Below are 20,250 nucleotides of genomic sequence, written 5' to 3'. Positions count from 1 at the left end.
ATCCGAATGGGATCAGAAGATGCAAGCTTATGGTGAGAGTATTACAGGGCTTTTTCTATCAAGCCGTGTCTGGACAAATGTCGTCGGAGTGAAACGTAAACTGGCTTTAGATTAACCCTTACTAAAAAATTAAGTTTAAACCCCAGGCCCTCTTCAACACACAAGACTCTGTTCCTCCTCCTAACCCCTCCTAGTCTCCATCTTTTTCTCACCTGCAGTCAATGAAAGTTGAGGGGGTGATAGTCATTAGCATAACTCTATAAAGCCAGGTCCCCAGACTTCTCTTTCACACACGCAGAGACGGTGGAAAGACAATGGCCCAAAAAATGCTTGCCAGAAGACTTTTACCACGTTTTATACCTATGGAGCATGGGCCTGACATCACATTCTGGTCCACCCCTGAAAACTCTGAGGCCGAAGCCGACGATGCTGACACAACTTTCATCGCATCGCCGGAACCAACACCAGCGCTGCCTGAGACATGGGCGGAAAGGTTTGAGATTCTTCCACTACCTACACCCGACCCGAGCGAATGCCTCTCACCCATATGCCTCGACGATCTGCAACCCGATTCTCTCTATGGAGCCTTGTCATCAACTTTTGACGTGTTTGAAACCCCTGAAACCTCGGGGGAGCAACAGCAGGAGGAGGAGCAGCAGAGACCGCAACAGCATGAACCGTGGTCCTCGTCACGAGCCATCGAATTGTTTGATGACGCCTGCGCACGCTATCCTGAAAACGGGATGGATTTGCCCAACTTGACTGCTGCTGACATTAGAGTCTTACTCGAAGAGGCAGAATCGCACCTGCCCGCTGATTTTGAGGAGGGTGATGACCCTCAGCAGGCCCTTGAGTTTGGGGTCGTTCCTTCGATGAGCTCGACGCCTGGGAAAATCAACACACAGCAAGGCTCAGAGTATAATATGTGTGTCGAACCACTTAATTGGTTGGTTATTGAAGATTACACACGTCTAAAACTGATGGTTGTTCATCTTTTGTATGATGCATTGATTAAGCATGCTAAATCTAACTGTGACGGATGTGCTCTTGATGATCTCAGCCAAATGGCGCACACGTGCTTGTATGTTGAGGATCGAGACTTTTATTTCTACGCGAATTATGAAACAGTGATGGCTGAGTTGTGTAATGCTGACTTCCTCCACACGTTGTCGACAATGTTTTTCTATTTTAAAACCTCTGCACCCCTTATAAACATTCGCAATTCTGTTTCTGCCATTCTACATGACCTAGCTCACGAGTGCAAGATCTTTACACGGCTCCGTGCGATAAAACAAGAAGCGCGTGACACTGTGTTGAGCAGCAGCGAAGTCGCTCTATTATTCAGAACGTTTGGAAAAACAGAATGGGAGGTATTGTGAAAAAAATGTGGAGCCGGTTGAAGGCTTTCCTAACAGTACTTTTAGATGTAACAGGGGGCCAGCTAAAAAAGTTTAAAGTAACACCAACTATGCTATCTTCATTCCTGCGTTATGTTAAACCTTAGGATTTATAGAAAGATGTTTTTACCATGTTTTACACGTGTTTCCGTTTACTAGTAATGTTTTTTTAAGAACTAGTTTGATTTTTTTTATGTAATAAACTATTGTGACCGGAAAAGTGACTGTCTCTCTGTGTTTATTCAATGGCATGAGTTGTCTTCAGAGACTTTATAATTGTTGCTAAGAATCCTGTTAGTTTTAGGGCGAGAGACACGCCTACACAGGGGAAAAAAAAAAAAAAAAAAAAAAAAAAACCAAATCGAAAGCGAGAGACCGCTCAAAGCAGCAGCAGTGCATTCGGACCTCTCATCTCGCACGTTTACTAACTTCTCGACTTAACTCCCCGCTAAAATTTGAAATAATGCCCACTAAAAAGGGGCTCGTGTTGGACGCGCTGGAAAACCTATCCAACGAGAACTTCAAAAGGTTTGTTAAGGCGCTGGTGAACCGTCGCGGTAACATAAAGGTGGCGAAAAACAAGGTGCAAGATAAGGACTTTGTGGACGTAACCGAGGTGCTGGTGTCCACTTTCACCGAGGACAACGCTCCAGCCGTGGTCTCCGAATTGCTCATCTCCATTAACTGCGCCGACGAGGCCTAAAAGCTCAGTGTGTGTGTGTGTGTGAGGCCAGAGGGGGGCAGCTAATTTTTAAGAACTAGTTTGATTTTTCTGTAATAAACTATTGTGACCGGAAAAGTGACCGTTTCTCTGTGTTTATTCAATTCGAAATCGTAAGATATCATACCTGTTTGTTTTATTAACAGCGTCACAATCTGTTATCCGCCAGAACTGATCTAACAATGGGTGGCGACAGGTGTCTTCACAAACTCTATTTTTCTGCTGAGAATCCAGCTAGTTTTGGGGGAGAGAGACGCCTGCATAGAGGGGCGGTGGATAGCTGTAAAAACACCAACATTAAAAAAGTAAAAGCTTTTTTATCCGATCAGGACGCATACACTTTACACAGACCAGCCAGAATAACTTTTCCTAGAAATAAAGTTTTTGTTCGAGGGCCTATGAGACAGTTCCAGGCAGATTTATGCGATTTGCAATCACTTGCGCGTTACAACGATGGTTATAAATATTTACTAACCGTAATCGATATATTTTCGAAACGCGCGTATGTACGCGTTTTGAAAGCAAAAACAGGTACCCACGTTAGCGAAGCATTTGAAGATATCCTAGCAGTTAGCGGTTCACCATTACGCCTTCAAACAGATAAAGGGACGGAGTTTTTTAACAAACATTTCCAGAAATTAATGAGAAAGCACAATATTACACATTTTTCCACCGTCTCAGACACTAAAGCCCAGACGGTCGAGAGATTCAACAAAACATTAAAATCCCGCATGTGGAGGTATTTCACAGCTAAGAACACACACAGATACGTGGATGTGATTCAGGATTTTATTGTCAGTTATAACGACAGTTTTCACAGCAGTATAAAAATGGCACCTAACGCTGTAAACGAGGAGAATAAGAATGTCGTTTTCACTAACCTCTACGCACGAAATCCTTTCCGACGGGAGAACAAGTTCCGGTTCGCACCGGGCGACACTGTGCGAATTTCCAAAATAAAAGGGATTTTTGAAAAAGGTTATTTACAAACTTACACGGATGAAATTTTCACAATAAGACAGCGTCTCCACCGCGTTCCTCCCGTCTATAAAATATCAGATTTGGATGGTATGCCTGTAGAAGGGAGTTTCTACGAGGCGGAATTACAAAAAGTGCAAATAAAAAAAAATAAAATTTTTCGCATACAGAAAATTCTTAAATCACGCACCGTGTCAGGTAAACGCGAGTCCCTCGTCCACTGGGTGGGCTGGCCATCCAAATTCGACAGTTGGGTACCCACAAAGAGTATTAAAAACATCTGACGATCTCTAAAACGGCCATTCTGTGGAAATTACAAGATGGGTGACCACCAGAGAGAATTCTACGTCACATTAGCGTCAAACGCAAGTGTACATCTTTTTAGTGCAAACACGCTCACAGAATTTAAAACGGAGCTGGCTCAACATATTGATTTAAAAGGCTCGTGGGAGGTTGGTCTGTGCGAAATATCGTACGTCAACACAATCGCAACCGTCCCTGAGAAAAAACGGAACTTTTATCTAAAACAACCTAAAAATCCGCTCCCTAGAGGTGATACATTCCAAGACGACTCAGAAACTCGACATATGCTCAAAACAAGGGGAGGTGTTTATCAAAATTATGACTCGTTAGCTTTGGACATTCAAACTCTATTAACTAAAGCGAGTTGCAAAAAGATTGACGTCCGATTTGATCTGCATAAACAGAGATTCATGTTTTCGGGCGAAGAAGGATTGAGAATTATGTTCAAGAGCCCCCTGGCGTATATTGTCGGGATAAATCCCGAGAATTGGCTGTCACTTAAACCGGAAGGCGTCAACGCACAACATCCTGCCGATATAAGAGCCGGATCATATTTTATGTTCATCTACACAGACATCATCCACCATCAGACAGTTGGCGACGCGTACGCCCCCATGCTTCGAACTCTACCGATAGAAGGGAATTACGGAGAAGTTGTGAACAGGACTTTTAATCCGGTTTACTATTTAGATGTGTGCAGGAGCCATATTGAAACCATTTCGGTTTACCTGCGATCAGACCAGAACAACCCGTTAGATTTCGAATACGGGAAGGTTATTCTCACTCTACATTTTAGATCGAAATAAAAAAAAAAATTAACAGAACAACCCGTTAGATTTCGAATACGGGAAGGTTATTCTCACTCTGCATTTTAGATCGAAATAAAAAAAAAAAATGACGTCATCGTCAATGCACCCTGATTTGTACCGTTTTGTCGATTATTACGAAACACAAGTGGGGGGCTCTTTTCAAGGTTACGCGGGCGCACCGGTTCAGTACGGACGTGGAATTGGATCTATTTTTGCAAAATTATTTCGTTTCGTGATGCCTTTGTTCAAAAACGGGTTTAACTTGGCGAAGCCACATCTCCAAGCCGCCGCTAAAAACATAGCAACGGATGTAGCGGGGCGTGTCATTCAAAGAATCCACCAGAAACAAGGCCCCGAGCAAGAAGGTTCCGGGCTTGCTGTATTGTCACGTGGGACGATCCACCCTGGGGGGCGGAGAAAGAGGACCGTTAAAAGGAAAAGACGCTCCACCGGTCTCAGACCAGTTGTCAGGAAAAAGCGGAGAAGACGCAAGACAGATATTTTCTCTTAAAAAATGGCCCTTCTACATTTCAAGAGCCACGAGGCGACTTTATCAAGTCTGGACCTTTTTAGCGCTCCCTTGACCCAATTCTCCATAGAAGATAGCTCATATGTCGAATTCCAGCCATTGTCAGCAATTGTGGATCAGGGGCCTATAGAGTTCTTTATCCCCGGGGACGGCTCAAAATATTTAGATTTATCTGACACTTTACTACATCTCCGTGCAAAGGTGACGCGTAGGGATGGGACAAATATTCCACCGCAGGAGCAAGTCGGCATCGTGAATTTCCCTATAAACACAATTTTTAGTCAATTAGATATTTCGTTGGGTGGGCGGTTAATCTCACAATCTAGTGCTACACACGCATACAGATCCATCATCGAGCTGCTGTTAAATTTTTCAAAAGATTCTTTGGAGTCACAATTCACAGCAGGAATGTTCGCTATGGACACTAGGGGGCGTATGGACGCGATTTCGGTCGAAGAGGGCGTGGCTAACGCTGGTTTTGTGCGGCGCGCACAGCAGATTGCCGGCTCACGTGAATTCCATCTCACGGGGTCGCTTCATGGAGATATTTTCTTTTCCGAACGCCATCTATTGAATAATGTGGATCTACGTCTAAAGTTAACTAGAGCTTCTGATGATTTCTGTCTCATGAGCGCTCCAGACAGTGATTCGTGTCTCAAAATACTAGGAGCATCGTTATTTGTGAAAAAAGTATCAATTTCACCGGCTGTGGCGATAGGTCACGCCGCCGCTTTACAGAAAGGTAACGCCCTTTATCCGTTGACCAGAATCAATATGAAGACCTTCAGTATACCACAAAACTCACGAATTTGTCATCAGGATAATCTATTCCTCGGCCACATCCCCAAGCAAATTGTAATAGCTCTCGTAAACCACAACAGTTTCATGGGTCGGAGAGATTTAAACCCGTTTAATTTTTTGCATTATAACATAGAGTATTTAGCTCTCAGCCACGAAGGTCGACAAATACCTGCCAAAGCTTTTCAGCCCAATTTCGAAGCTGGGATATGTACACGTGAATTTCATAATTTATACACAGCAACAGGACGTTTTCTGAAAGACCTACCTCTTTGTATCGATCAACAGGATTTTAGTCAAGGCTACTCACTTTTTGTTTTCAATTTAAGTCAGGTAGATGATTCCGGGGCTTTGTCACCTGTGAATAACGGGGTCCTGAGACTCGATTTGCGCTTCAGAACCCCATTACCACATACCGCGACCCTTGTCGTATATGCTGCATACGATTCGCTTATCGAAATTAATGCTAAGAGGGAAGTATTGATGGACTATTATTAACACTATGAACGGTCGTGAACTGGACATGATTATGACCCGGATGCAGAGAGCATTATTCGGGGGTGTTTTCGCATCGGATGAGTTAGCTGACGTCAGAGACCCGCCTCCAAAATATTACATCGTCAACACGCATCCAAGACATTTACCCGGTGAGCACTGGCTCGCTTTGACTTTAGAATCGGACGGTTCGGCCACATTCTTTGATCCTTTTGGTCTGCCACCGGACAGCCCGTACTACCCGTCGAGTATATACAGATTTCTGAAGAAGCATTCTAAACGGGTCGACTATCAGAACGGGCAGTTGCAACACGAGCTCACAGACACCTGCGGTCAACATTGCGTGTATTATCTAAGTCAACGTGGGCGGGGCCTCACCTATCGCGAAGTGTTGACTCATTACAATTCGGATCCTCTCCATAACGACGCCATGGTTAGTGAGTTTGTCAAAAAATGTCGAAGGCCAGACCGGATGTGCGGCGGGCAAACATCATGTTCATTGCATAAATTTAAAAAATGTCATTGTCTGAAACCGTGTTAATGTTTTATAAAAATCTCTTTTATTCAATAAACATTGTTAAAGAGAGTTACAGAGTCATGTGTTTTTTTTTTCCCTAACAACAATAGAGTATCATCTAATAACTAACCCATTTTACTATCGGCGACGTTCTTTTTCTTTTTCTCTTACTCATCACGTTTACATCTTCTGCATAAGAAACATCCGCATCTTCACCTGTAGCGTATTTCAAACGTTTAAAATCTGCGCGAGCCAAGGGGTTGGAGATACTTGTTTCCGGCAGGTTTAATCGGGCTAGCGTCCGGAGAAATTCACTCCATCCTATCGGTTTCTCGTTGATTTTTTTCCCACTCGCACACAAATGTCTCAACAGATCGCTCATATGGGAGCCTTTGATAGTTTTCCCTCTAAAAATAAATTCACTTAACGGTGTCCAGCTTACATCTTCTGCCGACAGTCTTTTCAGCACATAGTTGGCGTTACGCCGAAAACGTGGACCTATGGCGTCCAAGATATCCTCATAGCGTCTACCTGTCACCTCGATCGTGGTCTCATCTCCGGTCTTTCTTTCTCCCTCCTCATTGGCTTCTTTGCGAATTGTAATAGGAATTTGCTCGGAGTCTTTTTGTTTGACCAGCCCCATGTAACGCTGCATTAAGGTCTGATAAATTTTGATCTTTTCATATTGATTTAAATTTTTATTATCCAAAACCTGTTTCATCTCTTCATCCAAAGAATGCTCTGCTGTATCACGGATGGTCGGAGCGGGTCGATTCAGCCTCTCGAACTGATAAGGTGAAATCAGGAACATTTTCTGAGCCGTTTTCAAACTCATTTTTTATGATTTGCTCATAAAGCCGCTAATGACACTCCCGAGAACAGGTGCGAAAGCGGCCAGCAACGGTAATATAAAACCACCTTTCTGAACTAACACAGCTCTTTTCTTCTTCAAAGTATTTTTCTTATCAGCCAAAAAGCGGATATTTTTCTTTTGCTTTTTAAGTCTCTTGTAAAGTTTTGATTTTAAGGGTACATGTCCTTTAAGAAGATTTAGAGCAATCTCACATAACGCTTTCACCAGACTACTAGGGCCTCTGAGTAGCAAATGCTTACGTTTGGCCGGTTTGGATGTAAACAGAGATTTGAGTAACGGTGCGTTTGTTTTTAAAAGCCTCGTCATCGTTTTATTGTTTGGGTATATAAACGACAGGCCACTGGTTATGTAGTACACCTGTACGTAGTCTATATTGTTCTGGGCATGAAGGTGTCAAATCTACCAGTAAATACCCATGCGGCTCTCTTGTAGCATCTTCAAAGCATTCCAGGAAAAACTTCCGGTTGCCGGGAGAAATTTGATTCGCCAGGACACTCACCTGCTGTTTATCACGGGGGTTTTTGAACAAAATCAAATAATTACTGTTTAAACTAATAGTACGGCTAAATTTGCCCTGATGGAATACATTCTGCGTTAGCATTATAACGCTTAAATTTTTATGATGTCTATATTGGGTGAATATTCGGACCACTTCGGGGTTATCCGAAGCTTGGAAGATGATGTCATCCAGAATCAGTAGATGGTGCTGGTGTGGCGGGAACAGCTTCTCGTCATCAAAAGATTCAGGCAGCCCCTTGATAAAAACAATGTCTTTATTCAGGTTTTTGAGTTCATCGTACATTGGTTGATCTGCTGTATAAACCCAGACAATATTATCAGGTTTTTTTCTTAGAACATGTTCAGGATTTTGCAATACATTTTTTACAAAGAAAGTCTTCCCACACCCTGAAGGCCCTGCGACTAAAGATGAGAAAGGAAGTTCTAATCTGGGGTCGAATTCAATCTGATTAAAAGCCATTTCCACACACGTAGACACACGTATGGATAGATAGAAATATCAGTAGCCAAACGGTTCAGTGGTGCCTCGCTCTAGCAGCCTTCTTTTATCGTACACCACACGAAGCCGCTTGGAAAATGACATGTTTCTGAGATGAAACCCTCTCTTATCGCGAACGATGTTATGTTGGGGGGCGTATAGCACATCTGAGTTTGTACATGCTGTATCTATGTACCCTTGAACCAAATTGAGCATGCTATCGAGATTGATGCTGCGAGCGCTTTCGTGACTTTGTGTGATACCCTTCACCTTCATGACCGTCTGAGATGATCCTCGTGTTTTGTAAGCGTATGTTTTGGGACCGGCTGAGACGAATTCTAAAATGCTGTCGTTCGAAAGCTCATCTGTCAAATCACCCAGATAATCACCTAGAGGGAGAACACTTTCACCTGGCTTCACAGTGTACACAAGGCTGTCTGTATCGGTGTAAAGGACACGCCTCTGTAAAATTTCTAAATAGCTGTACATTTTTAAGCGTGCATAGGCTGTTGTGAAACACGCTGCAGCCACGTTTGATGTTTTTGAGGCGGGGATCTCATTGTTTGTGTTGATACAATACTGCACAATTGAGAGCTTCTCATTGATAAAATGGAAGAATTTCACATTGTACAGACCTGAAAACAGAAGCTCAAAAAAATCCTCTGATTTTGTCACAATTTTTGTGTTTACCATGTTGTCACGTTGCGCTAGTTTTCCCCACAGATTGTTAAGACAGAGTTTTGACACTTGTCTTTTGCCAGGGTTTACAGCAATTTTGGAAGGATCGAGTTGGATACCTTGATGAACGGCATACTCTTCTATGTATCTTTCTCTATCAGCCTGGTTGACCACGTGAGCTGGATAACCTGAAGATTCTTGTTTACCTTTTAGAAATGTTCGCATGTAATCACGGAAAATTGTGTCGCTCGTTCTTGTGTAATGCCACACTTCTGTAATTTCCGTAACCGTGTACCCGAGATCTAGTGCCTTAACAAATTCAGGGGTTGTCCAAACACCTGTCAACGATCTTTGCTCATCACTATGTGTACACGCCGTCTGCTGGTTGTTACACTCGGCGCATGTACGACACAGTGTGAAGACGAGTTTACCTTTAGCTGTTTTGAACGGTAGGACGGGAAAATATAAACCACGGGGTGGGTTGACTGTGGCGCTGATGAAACCAAAATACGACCTAGGGTCTTTAAAATCACCGTGGATAATCGTTGGATGATCGATTGGGTAGGTGGCTGTACTGTTGATGAAAGGATACAATGATGTCACATCAACATACAACACACGCTCGTCTGGCTCTGCCGTGTATTTTAAAACGAATGCGTTTGTTCGGCCCCCAAAAAGAGCCTGCCTCGGTTTGAGCGGTGTAGGAAATTTGGATTTTTTAAGGAATTCCTTCACCTCTATGTCCATCTTTTTCATTTGCAACCATTCATGCTCCCACATAATTACAAGGTACACATCCTGTCTAAGCTGTAGATCCTGAATTTTCTTTTGTGTTTTATCAAACCTCTCCTGAAAAGGGCGTTTGGTTGTCGGGCATATTTTAGAGAGGTCGAAGCATTCTGCGCAGCCGTGGTGATAACAACCGAAATACTCAAACACTATTTTTACGCCCCCGATTTCACAATAACCATCTACAAAGTAGTTGTCTATCCTAACTTCACCACCGTTCAATGCGTGTCTAATTTGGATATTTTGACTGTGCATGATCCATTGCATGTACTGAATAGAATCGTGTGAGAAAGCTTTGTACTGACGCATATAGTTGTCTGATGGTGTAATGGCTAGTGTTTGAGGGGTCAGAAAATTAGCTCTGAAAACATTCATGCACGCCGACGCAATTGTTACTGCATTGAATGGATCTGTTCCGGTGGCCTCAAAAAACTCACTCCTGAATTTTTCACACCCTTGCATTAACAGATCAACATCATTCTCGCAGTAGGCTATTGCCTGTTTAGCAAAATCAAACACATTGCTAGCTTCTTTGGCATACCACTCGTCAAACTTTGATCGTTGGGAGGGTGACATTCGCTCGGTGCCGTAGTACATGGGGTCAGGGTGACACCCGACGTAGTTTAGATGCTCTAAAGAGCTGAATTTGTGTGGGAAGTACCCCTTTGATTTGTCTTCAAACCCCAGGGCCTTAGGCATTGCGCTTAGAGGCATCGTCAAGAATGAGAGAGAGTCTATGAATCGTGATTTTGTGTCTAAATCGACAAATGATAGAACTTTACTCCCTTGCATCAGAATGTCGAGTTTGAGACCTAATTCGAGCATTCTCCTTATCAGTATGTATGAATCAAAACCTCTCGCATTATGTGCAACAAACGTAGTTTGTTTAAACCGTGGCATTCGGAAAAATCTGAGAAATTCATCAACACAATCTGTGCCATACCAATGCTTCGTCAGTCTATTCGATCTGCAGCAGATGAGAAAAGGTTTGTGTAAACCGTTTGTGTCTACATAAGTTTCGAAATCGTAGTAGACTACATTTTTGCACGGTGGTTGAGGTTTGATGGGCTGAATGTAGCACATGTGGGGGTTCAATAAGGCGTCATCTTGATTTATGATCCCATCACACACTGCGCATTTTTTAACGGGGCAGCGATGTTTAGCACCGGTACCATCAGCTTTCACATAATACCGGAGACCACATTCCAAGCATTTTTTGTATGAAGCGCAGTTGCTCGCACGATTCATTGATCGGGACTCTTTATGTTTGATAAGGCATTCCTCATTACGACAAGATTTGTTACAGTCGGGGCAGATGATAGGTTTAAACCGTCGCTGTTTACAGCATGGATCAAGACAAACGCCACAGTGTCCTGCACAATGGTGCTGTTCCCAATTGGCATGCCCTTTGTAACAATACCTGCAGAAGAATGCGTGGCCCACAAAGGCCTCAATAGCTTTCACGCCGTAATAGTGGCCCTCGAGGTTTAAGACAAATAGAGTGTCGTTATCTGTTTTGGGGTAACGCGTGTCGAAAAAGGTCATGGGGCGGCAGTCCTCTTTTCGATACATTACAGTTATTTTCCGTTTGAGGACTTTCTCAAATTTATGGACATCGCCCAGACTCACAGGTGTTTGACAATCCAATCCTACGCTCTCCTGTAAGAGCCGTGCGTGTCTCGTGGCTTGTTTTGTTGTCAGTGTGTCATTTAGCAGATAGGTTAGCGAGAGAGCGAAACACAAATTATTGTCTTTATTACGAGGTATGTGTAGGTGTCGTTTTTTCAACCTCAAAATCTCTCTGTTGGTAGTGTTCAGCAGCCTTCGGCGCATTCCACCACCACCACGCAATGGAGTGACTATTTGTACAATGAGCTCTAAGCTCTCATCAGCCAGAAGCTCTGTATTTGATTGGGCTAAACGTTCAAGCAGGTTTGATACATTATCTCTGATAGAGTTTATATCAGTAGTTTGCGGGCAGATGTGAGCTCTATCGTTACCAGCCGCGAGCTCTATCTGAATTACATCACCTGTTTGCGCCCTGCTAGCTACCTCTTGCAAGACATCATCTATTCTGTCTTCAATCTGGAGGTAGAAGGTTGCAAAATCATTAATGTTCTGTTGCGATGGTATATTTAGCCGTCGTCTCACCTCTACATTGTTGAAATGCGGCCTGTTGATTACAACCGAACCGCCGCGTTGGTCAGCTAATACAGAACCGTTGTTAGATTGTTGGGGCGTGTGTTGAAACGGTGATGTGTTGTCATCAATAACGTCTATTTCATGATCAGTTATAACAGCACAGTTGTTAGGCTGAAATATCGGCCGAACGGCGTCAATAGCAGCCGGTGGTGATGAATCGCGAGAGTTAGTGGTCAACGGGTCAACCAGAGGCTGTGTATTTAAATTTTGGATGATGTTTAGCAACTGGATAGGAATGTCAGGACTGATACGCCCGTCGCTGTCATTAGCATGGTTGTTTAATTCTGCTATCATGTTTAGCAATTGTGACGGGATTTGTGTAGGACTCTGTCCACCTTCATTCGGGCTTCGGTTGTTCAATTCATCTATGACAGTCTGTAAATGAGTGAGAATAACAGGACTGTCTGGTCTCTCCCCCTCTGACAAAGCAACGGTCACATTGTTGAGCAAATCTGTTATTTGACTCGTACACACATTGTTAACGTTTGATAAATCTAGCTGTGGTGTGTCACTTCTTTGGCTTCCCCCGTTAAATGATGACAAATCTATTTCAGAAATGTTTGCTAAGAAATCCGACTCCGTCGACGTAAGGTTTGAATGATCCATTATATTTTCTTTTACAAAACACAGCAGAAACAACACAAACCTATTTTGATTCAGCTAAATCTGTAAGAGCACGTATAATCTTAAAGCACTCTTGTAACCGTCTTTTGTAGATACAGTTACCCCGACACCTTGGAGGCCCCCTGCTGTTTGAGTGGTGGGTGTTGTAGAAGGGGTGCCCCCTCCTCTTCCTCCTCCTCTTCCTCTCTCTCTGTGGCTCGGTGTCACGATGTTCACCTGTAAGTTAATCCTTTATAATACCGAAAATAGCAAGTATGATAGCACATAAAGAGAGAAAAAATATAAGGAATACCTCCAACTTTGTTTGTCGACTCTTGATGATGATGGTTTAAAGCTTCGTAAGTAGATAGAGCCTCAAGTAGTTCAGAATCCGTCGCTGCCTCCTGTCGGTTGGTGTGGGGTGCAGTCGGATTGGTTTCAACAGTAACACGTGACTCCGATACAGCTGGTCGCTCTGACTCTGTCGTTTCCACTGCTCCAATATGGCGGTCGAAAGCAGCTTGTGTCGGCCGAACGCTTTTTCTAGTGGCCGCGGCCACGAGATCTGATACAGACATAAAAAATAAAATCAGTAACTAATACCCTCTATAAGAACTATCTTAGATGCGCTATTGACTCACCGTAGTCTGATTGTGTTAGGTAAACGTCGCTAAAATCGTCGTCAAAAGATGCGTGGACATCGGCAAAAACGATGTTGTCTGCAAATATTATATAAACAATACATCTTGTTTTATAAAAATAACTTATTATTATTATTTATTATTATTATTTGTTATTATTATTGTCATTATTGTGAGAAATGTAGTAAAATGACTTACCTTTAACCATTCTCGAAAACAACTTTTTGACACGCTTCGATTCTGTTCGTCAGAGTGATGGCTTGCCTTGTCTTGTCTTCTCCAAAATGATGCTCGTCCGCACCAAACTTTTAAATCCGGCGGGGATAAGACCACGCCTATGAGCTCACGTGTCGCGGTAAATCGGATAACTTTGGTCGTATGTTGATGACGCATCAAAGAGGTCTTTCTCATATCCTTGGCCCCAGTAATACCGACTCCGCTATTGTTTGTCAAATTACATTAGAGATAACTTGTGACTTGTAACAGTGTGATTTTCTCAACAAAAGCCCTTTGATCCTCTAAACCAATGTTTACCAAATTACATGCGTCTCTCGCTTTTCAGATAACTTTGGCTGAGCTATTGATTCTCAAATTATATGCGACTCTCTTCCAGCCAACTTTGACACCTATAATGTTGCCTCCTGTCACAAACCCCCCACCCTATCACAAACACCCCCCTCCCCTTCGCCTTCTCAACAAAAAGGCTCCCCTTCAGTCTCACACGTACGGGCCGGATGCAAAGGTAGCTCAGAGGGCTGTTAGCAAAGCTAGCACAGGTGCTCCACCTGTCTTGATTCATAAAAATACATGCCCATACATATCCACATCTTAAAAATGGCGCCAGCAAACCAAAATGGCGACAGTCAAAGATGGCGCCGTCACGACTGGCGCCATCTTGATGCCACCAACCCGCTAAAGAATTTATGACCCCCAATAAAACACGTCATAAATCAACATCAATAGATCATAAAATTTTATGACTTCCTAACTCATTTGCATATGAATAGACATCAAAGCCTGCTGCCTTCTATTACTCTCTCTCTTTGAAAAGACACCGTATTGCCGCAGATGTGGCAAAGAGTACTTTTGGGCATCTGAGACGGAAGGATGTCCAAAGCATCACGTCACCTGCTCTGGTAGGCATGGTGGTGGGACGTTGAGGTCAACCGCTTTGGGGTTGGCTGAATCTTTGATCGCAGGATGCCACACACTTGAAGACAGAAGCAGAAAAGCAGAGCTAAATGCAAAATGTACTCACCGGTGACTCCAATTTTTTTCCCCCCTGAAGAAACAGCTGGACGGGTGGCCCCGGCTGGCCAGTGGGACTCTTGTTATTCTGACCCTTTTTAGTGCGCGTTTGGGGCAACAACCGTTTTTTGTGGCACTCTCTTCTGGTTCAAAAGTGCCCTGCATGTGAATTTGCTTTTCCTGCCTTCTGATTGGATGAGCGCCGGTGTGACGCGGTGCCTCTGTCACCGTGGCGGGGGGTATACGTTGGCATCGGAGCGTCTGCCAACGTCTGAGACCGGCTGGCAGTGTATCGGAGGTGTCGAGTGCGGTGCCGCTGGAGCTCACTCACCAGCTGGTGTTAGGGCCACAGAATGAAGGCTAAGGAGAAGAATAGAAAGAGAAACAGAAACTTCTCCTCCAATTGTTTGATTTGTCTCTTCTGAGCTTCGATGAATTCTTTCAGCTCTTTGTTCCTCTAGGACGGACAAATGGAAAGTGGCATTCAAAAGCCAGTAAGCGTGCAAGTAAGTGCCGGGCTGGCTTTGGGCCCTTACCTGTTGCGCGCTGTGCAGCAGATCCATTCTCTCTTGGAGGATGCAAGCGTCGCGCTCCCTCAACTCGCACATCAGGGCTCGCTTCCATTGGTCCACGGCGCTCCTAAGCTCTTCTCTCTGATCCGCCGTCAGCACGTCATTCACGCCAGCGTGGCTGGCTTTTTCGCCGTCCGTGGCGGGGCAGTCCCGCTGCGGTAGCGCCTCGTACAACATGGCCTCCAGCTCCAGGATCCTCTGGGCCGCAATCCTCGTCCATCAGTGGTCCGGCGGGAGATTTGAGGGCGGCTTACCTTATGAGCCTGGTCCATGGAACACTTCCTGAAGTCCAACTCTTCATCCAGGTAGCCCTTCTGCTTGCAGAACATATCCTAGCACAGCTCAAGGTCAGAATTGTTGGGGCACATTGCCGGAGTTCCCCTTGGCTGATGTCGCGTGTCTGTCTACCTTCTCACTTTCAATGTCTAACATCTTCTGTTGAAGTGCTGACTTGGTCACTTTGATGTATTCTAACCACTGAGGAAAGGCTGCTGTCACATAAGCAGAATGCGAGAGCGTGCGTGGACGTGCGCGTTACCTTCTCGGCTAGGGTGAGAAGGGTCCTGGCGTGAATCACGACCACCTGCTCCTCGTTGGTGAGATTCTGCAAGAGCCCAAAGGCACAGCGTCAACAAGCTTCTTTCAGCGCAAAGCCTTCCAAAAGTCACATTTGAGCCGCCGAGTCTCGTGGAGTGCGAACATAAGGAGTTCGACATACACTTACGGCGTTATAGCCCAGGATGTCCAGCTTCTTCATCAGATCACTGATGACGATGTCCGGGGGAAAGGCGCAAGGAGCAATGTAAGGTGTTCTGGGACCTCGGGTTAAGGTTAGGGTTGCGAGGGACGCCTTACGTACGCTCACGCCCTCGGCCTCGCAGTAGATCTGCAAAGGGCTGAGGCCGTCTGGGAAACGGACTTGCAGAAACTTCAAGACGGGGGAGCGCCACTCCCTCTCCTGAAAGGCAGAGGCATGCATCCGTCCGTCCGTCCGTCACATCTCTGGCCTCAACACGCTTGTGCGAGTCTTCCCACCTCCAGCTCCAGGATGCGGAACTCAAGCAGTTCGTTTTGGTCTCGGATATCCTGGATGTGCTCTTTCAGACGCGCTTCTTCCGCCTCCATCCGCCTGACCTGAAAAGACAGTCAGACCTCATCTGCGGGGCTTCCCGACAGGTGTGATGCCAAGCGACTCCGCCCAGCGCCTTTCTTTCCGTCACCTTTTCGGCCAACTGCTGATTGCTCTGACGCAGCAGCTGCTTCTCCTCCACCCACTTGACATTCTAGAAGAGACAAACGCGTGGACAGCTTTGGAATGTTGTGTCATTTTCATCCACAAATTCTTTGGTTGACTGGAAAATGACATTTGCTTTTCTCCGCATTTTCCCAGCCACGTTCGGGGGGGGGGTTGGTCCAGTAATGCCAGACGGATGAGTGACTGAAGAATGTAGCTATTTTGTCTGAGAAAAAGGTGTGCTCATTGATGAGCTTACCTGTCCTTGTTGCTTCAGCGCTGACTCCAGATCTGCTACTCTGCTTTGATAGTGACCCATTTCTACCATCAGCTTTTCTCTGGTCTGAAAGGAGGAGGAGGGAGGCTCCTCCTCCTCCTTTCAGACCAGAGAACACCCGAGGCTGGGTGAGAACGGGGAGGCTGCGACCCGGCCGGGGGTTGCGGGAAGGGGCGCCACCTTGATCTCCTTCTCGGCGTCGTAGTCCCCTTCGCTGGTCTGGGCTAGCAGAGCGTAGGCTCGTTGCAGCGCTTGATATTCTTGCGTCAGCTGGCGGTAGCGAAGCTCCGCCTCTTCATGCACACACCAATGCAACACAGCACTAGTACCAGAATCAGTCAGACCGGCGACAAAGCACCTGCGACGCAAAGACGAGTCCGATTCCAGGCTGAAGAGGAATGTTTGGTGCCAATACGCTGGCAGAAATGGCGGGCTACCTCTTCGGGTTCCGTGTCGGGGGTTCTGTCGGTGTGAAAAGACAAGGACGATCCGTCCGAGTCCACCAACACGTCTTCGTCGTAGCCGTAAAATGTTTCGATGACCTGCGGGCGCGGAAGCAAACATCTCTCTGAACAAACTGAAGCGACACCTCACGATGAATCGACGAGAGGAACGATAGCGAGAAAAAGGCCATTTCATCTTGCGCAACACCAAGCAGCCGCAAACAAACAGACTCACCTTGCAGGACCTCACGCTTTGTTCCTCCTCAGAGATTCTCGACGTCGGTATCGTAGCAGCAAATCTCTCTCCTGTCGACACAAATAATCCGCCTTTGAGATTCTTTGGATGCAAAGGGAACGAACGGCTCCGGCGCAGAAGGAAACGCGACTCACAATGACATTTCTGACATGAGCTCCTGTCTCCAGAGCCTGAAAAACACGTCACCGGCGATGATTGGAGGGACGCTCGTCTTTTCCAAAAGTGACAACTACAGGGTGTGTCAGGGTTTTCCAGATTATCTTTATCGTATCATTGTGTTGCTTTGACTTTGACTGCGACCTGTAATAAATAATATTATTTATCCCTTATTTATCCCTATCGCTTATCCCTTCCTACACAAAGTCGTAAAACACCCCTTGCTATGTTTTGACTAGAGGTCAAGGGCTTCCTCTATTCAATCCACTCTTACACCCACCCTGTTTCTCTTAATTAAAATGCTCGTGCGGGAGCCGAGAGTCAGACTTCATTCGTACAACGGATGGACTCTCCACCTGCAGGTGTCCAAAAGAACTTACTTGTCTTCCGTGTGGTTCTTGCAAAATAAGTTGGAGCGAGCGCAACTCTAACAGGGTGCATTTTGCCACTAGCTGCCTACGGACAATGACGTCGCGCTCGCGGCTCATGGTTGACGGGCTGAGCAGCCGGGCAAGTCCGTCGTTTTCAGCGCACAGCGAGTGGCAAAGGCGCTGACAAAACGGGAGCTTTGAGCTGCTGAAAACGGCAAAACAAGTCTAAAGCGTGTTCAAACGCGTGCGCACAACGCTCCTGCTTGAAAGGTCGGAATTTAAGGGGCCAATTTTTTGGATGGCGGCCGCCGGCCAAGCTTTGGACGGAAAAGGTTTCCTGGCGACAGCGAGCGAGCGCGGCGCTGCCGTACGTGCACCGAGTCGCCTGCCTGAAGACCTTGGACAAGTCGTCGATGATGTGCCGCTGCTCCACAACTTGAAGGAACTCCATTTCACCGTCCTGCTGGCCGCAACCGCGGTCCAGGTCATTGAGCGAACTAGGCCTTCTCTGTGGAACACAAATGCAGTGGACTCTGTTGGCACGCCGCCGTTGTCCGCGTCGACTTACCAAGCTTGCCATCTCCTCGTTCTCCTGGGTGACAAAGCGCACTTTGTTTTCAAGGCGACACAGCACCAGCGAGAGTTCTTCATTCTTCCTGCTCAGGCGTTTGTTTTTGTACAGGAGTGGCAGAAACTGGCTTTCTGTTTCTCTCAGTCGCTTTAGCTGCAAGCATGAAGTGCGGGATGTGAAAGACGCACAACACGCGGGCCAGAACGTATCCATTCCTTTTGCATCGGTTTGAACGGAATCGTGGCTTTGGCTCCCAATAAAAGACATCTACCAGGCAACCGACTCGCCGCGCCGCTCAACTAATAAGCAAGCGCAATGGGTGCCTCGCTGGATGGCGCGCATCAAACGTAGCGCAAACCTTCAAGCGTGCCGTCAATAAATTACCAGTTCATTGCGCTCTTCAGAAAGCAGGGCGTTTCGATCCTCCAGTTTCCTGATGACTGCGCTGAGCTCAGCGATTTTCAGATGAAACCGTCGCGTGTCCCGATCCTCCTGAGACTGAAAACGCCCCGCAACACACACACACAAGCACTCGTTCAAAGTTCAAAACTGTTTTTGTGCTACCTTCCTCCAGCAACGAACTAAGTCATGCGTACTGCAAGTGTGTGATGAGGTGGCTTACGCAATGAAGAGGATTGCTAGTAGCGGCGTTGACCCCACTTCCAGGGTAGTTTAGGCCCGCCCTTTGGGAATCCCTCAGGGCAGCGATCTGCTGCTCGGCAGCCTGAGTCTGCAGCTGAAGGCGGTGGACGTGGCCGGCCCCAGGGCTTCATCCAAAACACTAACCGCTCTGTCTTTCAGCTTGATCTCATCCGTCTGGATGTACAAACGGGGAGCGCTCAGGCAGGCGGGCAAACTCATTTGCCAGAATTGTGACAAAAACAAAGAGAGCAACCGGCCAATTTTTTTCTTGAATCGACTAGAACACCTTTGCTGTGACAAAAGCGAAGCGAGCAACCGGACATTTTCTTCTTGTGAAATAGAATAGAATAGAATGCCTTAGGTGTCATTGCACTGCAGGTATACAACGAAATTGGGAACATAGCCACGCACCGCGCATCTGATCAGTCCTACCAGTCGGCGGATCTCCCTCTCGCAGTCTCTCTTGGTTCGGCTCAGCTCCTCCCGATGCTGGTGATGAGCCGATCGGAGCTCGGCCGCTCGGGACTGCCAGGCCTGCTGGGCCGCTGCCAGGGCTTCTTCCGCGCTCCTGGTGGAGGCGACACCGCTCGGTCTCCCGACACCGCCGCGTCTCCTCCACCTCCGCCAGCAAAGCGCCCCCCCTCCTCACCTGAGCAGACATTGCGCCACACCGGGCCGTTGAGACCGCAACGGAGCGCCGCGACGCTTACTGGGGACAAGCTACACAATACGGTAGCGGCCGCATCGAAGCCCGACGTGGCGTGCGGATAGTCAGACACGGATAGAGCGGATCACCTTGTCCATGGAGCCGTCCCTCAGGCTGAGGACCAAGGCATTCAGTCGCTGGATCTCTCCATCTTTGATTTTGATCACTCTCATCAGCTCCATTTCATGCTGCCGCAGTAATGTCTCCCTGGTAATGGCTAACTCTTTCTGCTTCTCCTCATGGAGTTTGCTTTTGAGTTCCGTCATGGCGGCGGTGGCACGGTGGTGCTCCGCCCGCAGGTCCTGACTTCTCTCTCTCTCCAGACAGCTGACCTGACATGACTTAGACTTAGACTTAGACAAACTTTATTGTCATCTTGTCTGCACATGGTGCATACAAAACGAAATTCCGTTGCATACGTCTTACAACAAAGTAGTGATATT

At 46.2% G+C, this 20,250-nt stretch overlaps 2 long non-coding RNA genes across 2 annotated transcripts; both read right to left on the bottom strand.

The window, feature by feature from the left end:
• Positions 1–8: 8 nt before the first annotated feature.
• Positions 9–3,020, bottom strand: LOC148385864 (uncharacterized). Its single transcript, XR_015863122.1, has 4 exons — positions 3,000–3,020; positions 807–885; positions 544–732; positions 9–474 (listed from the first exon to the last, which is right to left on the bottom strand). It is a non-coding gene; the product is annotated as an uncharacterized LOC148385864 (long non-coding RNA).
• Positions 3,021–12,815: 9,795 nt separating this feature from the next.
• On the bottom strand, positions 12,816–13,950 carry LOC148385863 (uncharacterized). The gene is made up of 4 exons (XR_015863189.1): positions 13,530–13,950; positions 13,332–13,409; positions 13,004–13,255; positions 12,816–12,927 (listed from the first exon to the last, which is right to left on the bottom strand). It is a non-coding gene; the product is annotated as an uncharacterized LOC148385863 (long non-coding RNA).
• Between the last annotated feature and the right edge of the window lie 6,300 nt (positions 13,951–20,250).

The sequence above is a fragment of the Syngnathus floridae genome, chromosome 15, assembly GCF_059516105.1.
Source record: "Syngnathus floridae isolate MCC-2025c chromosome 15, RoL_Sflo_1.0, whole genome shotgun sequence".
Taxonomy (NCBI): Eukaryota; Metazoa; Chordata; class Actinopteri; order Syngnathiformes; family Syngnathidae; genus Syngnathus; species Syngnathus floridae.
Note: the sequence above shows the minus strand (reverse complement) of the source record. Positions and strands in the feature narration are given on the sequence as shown.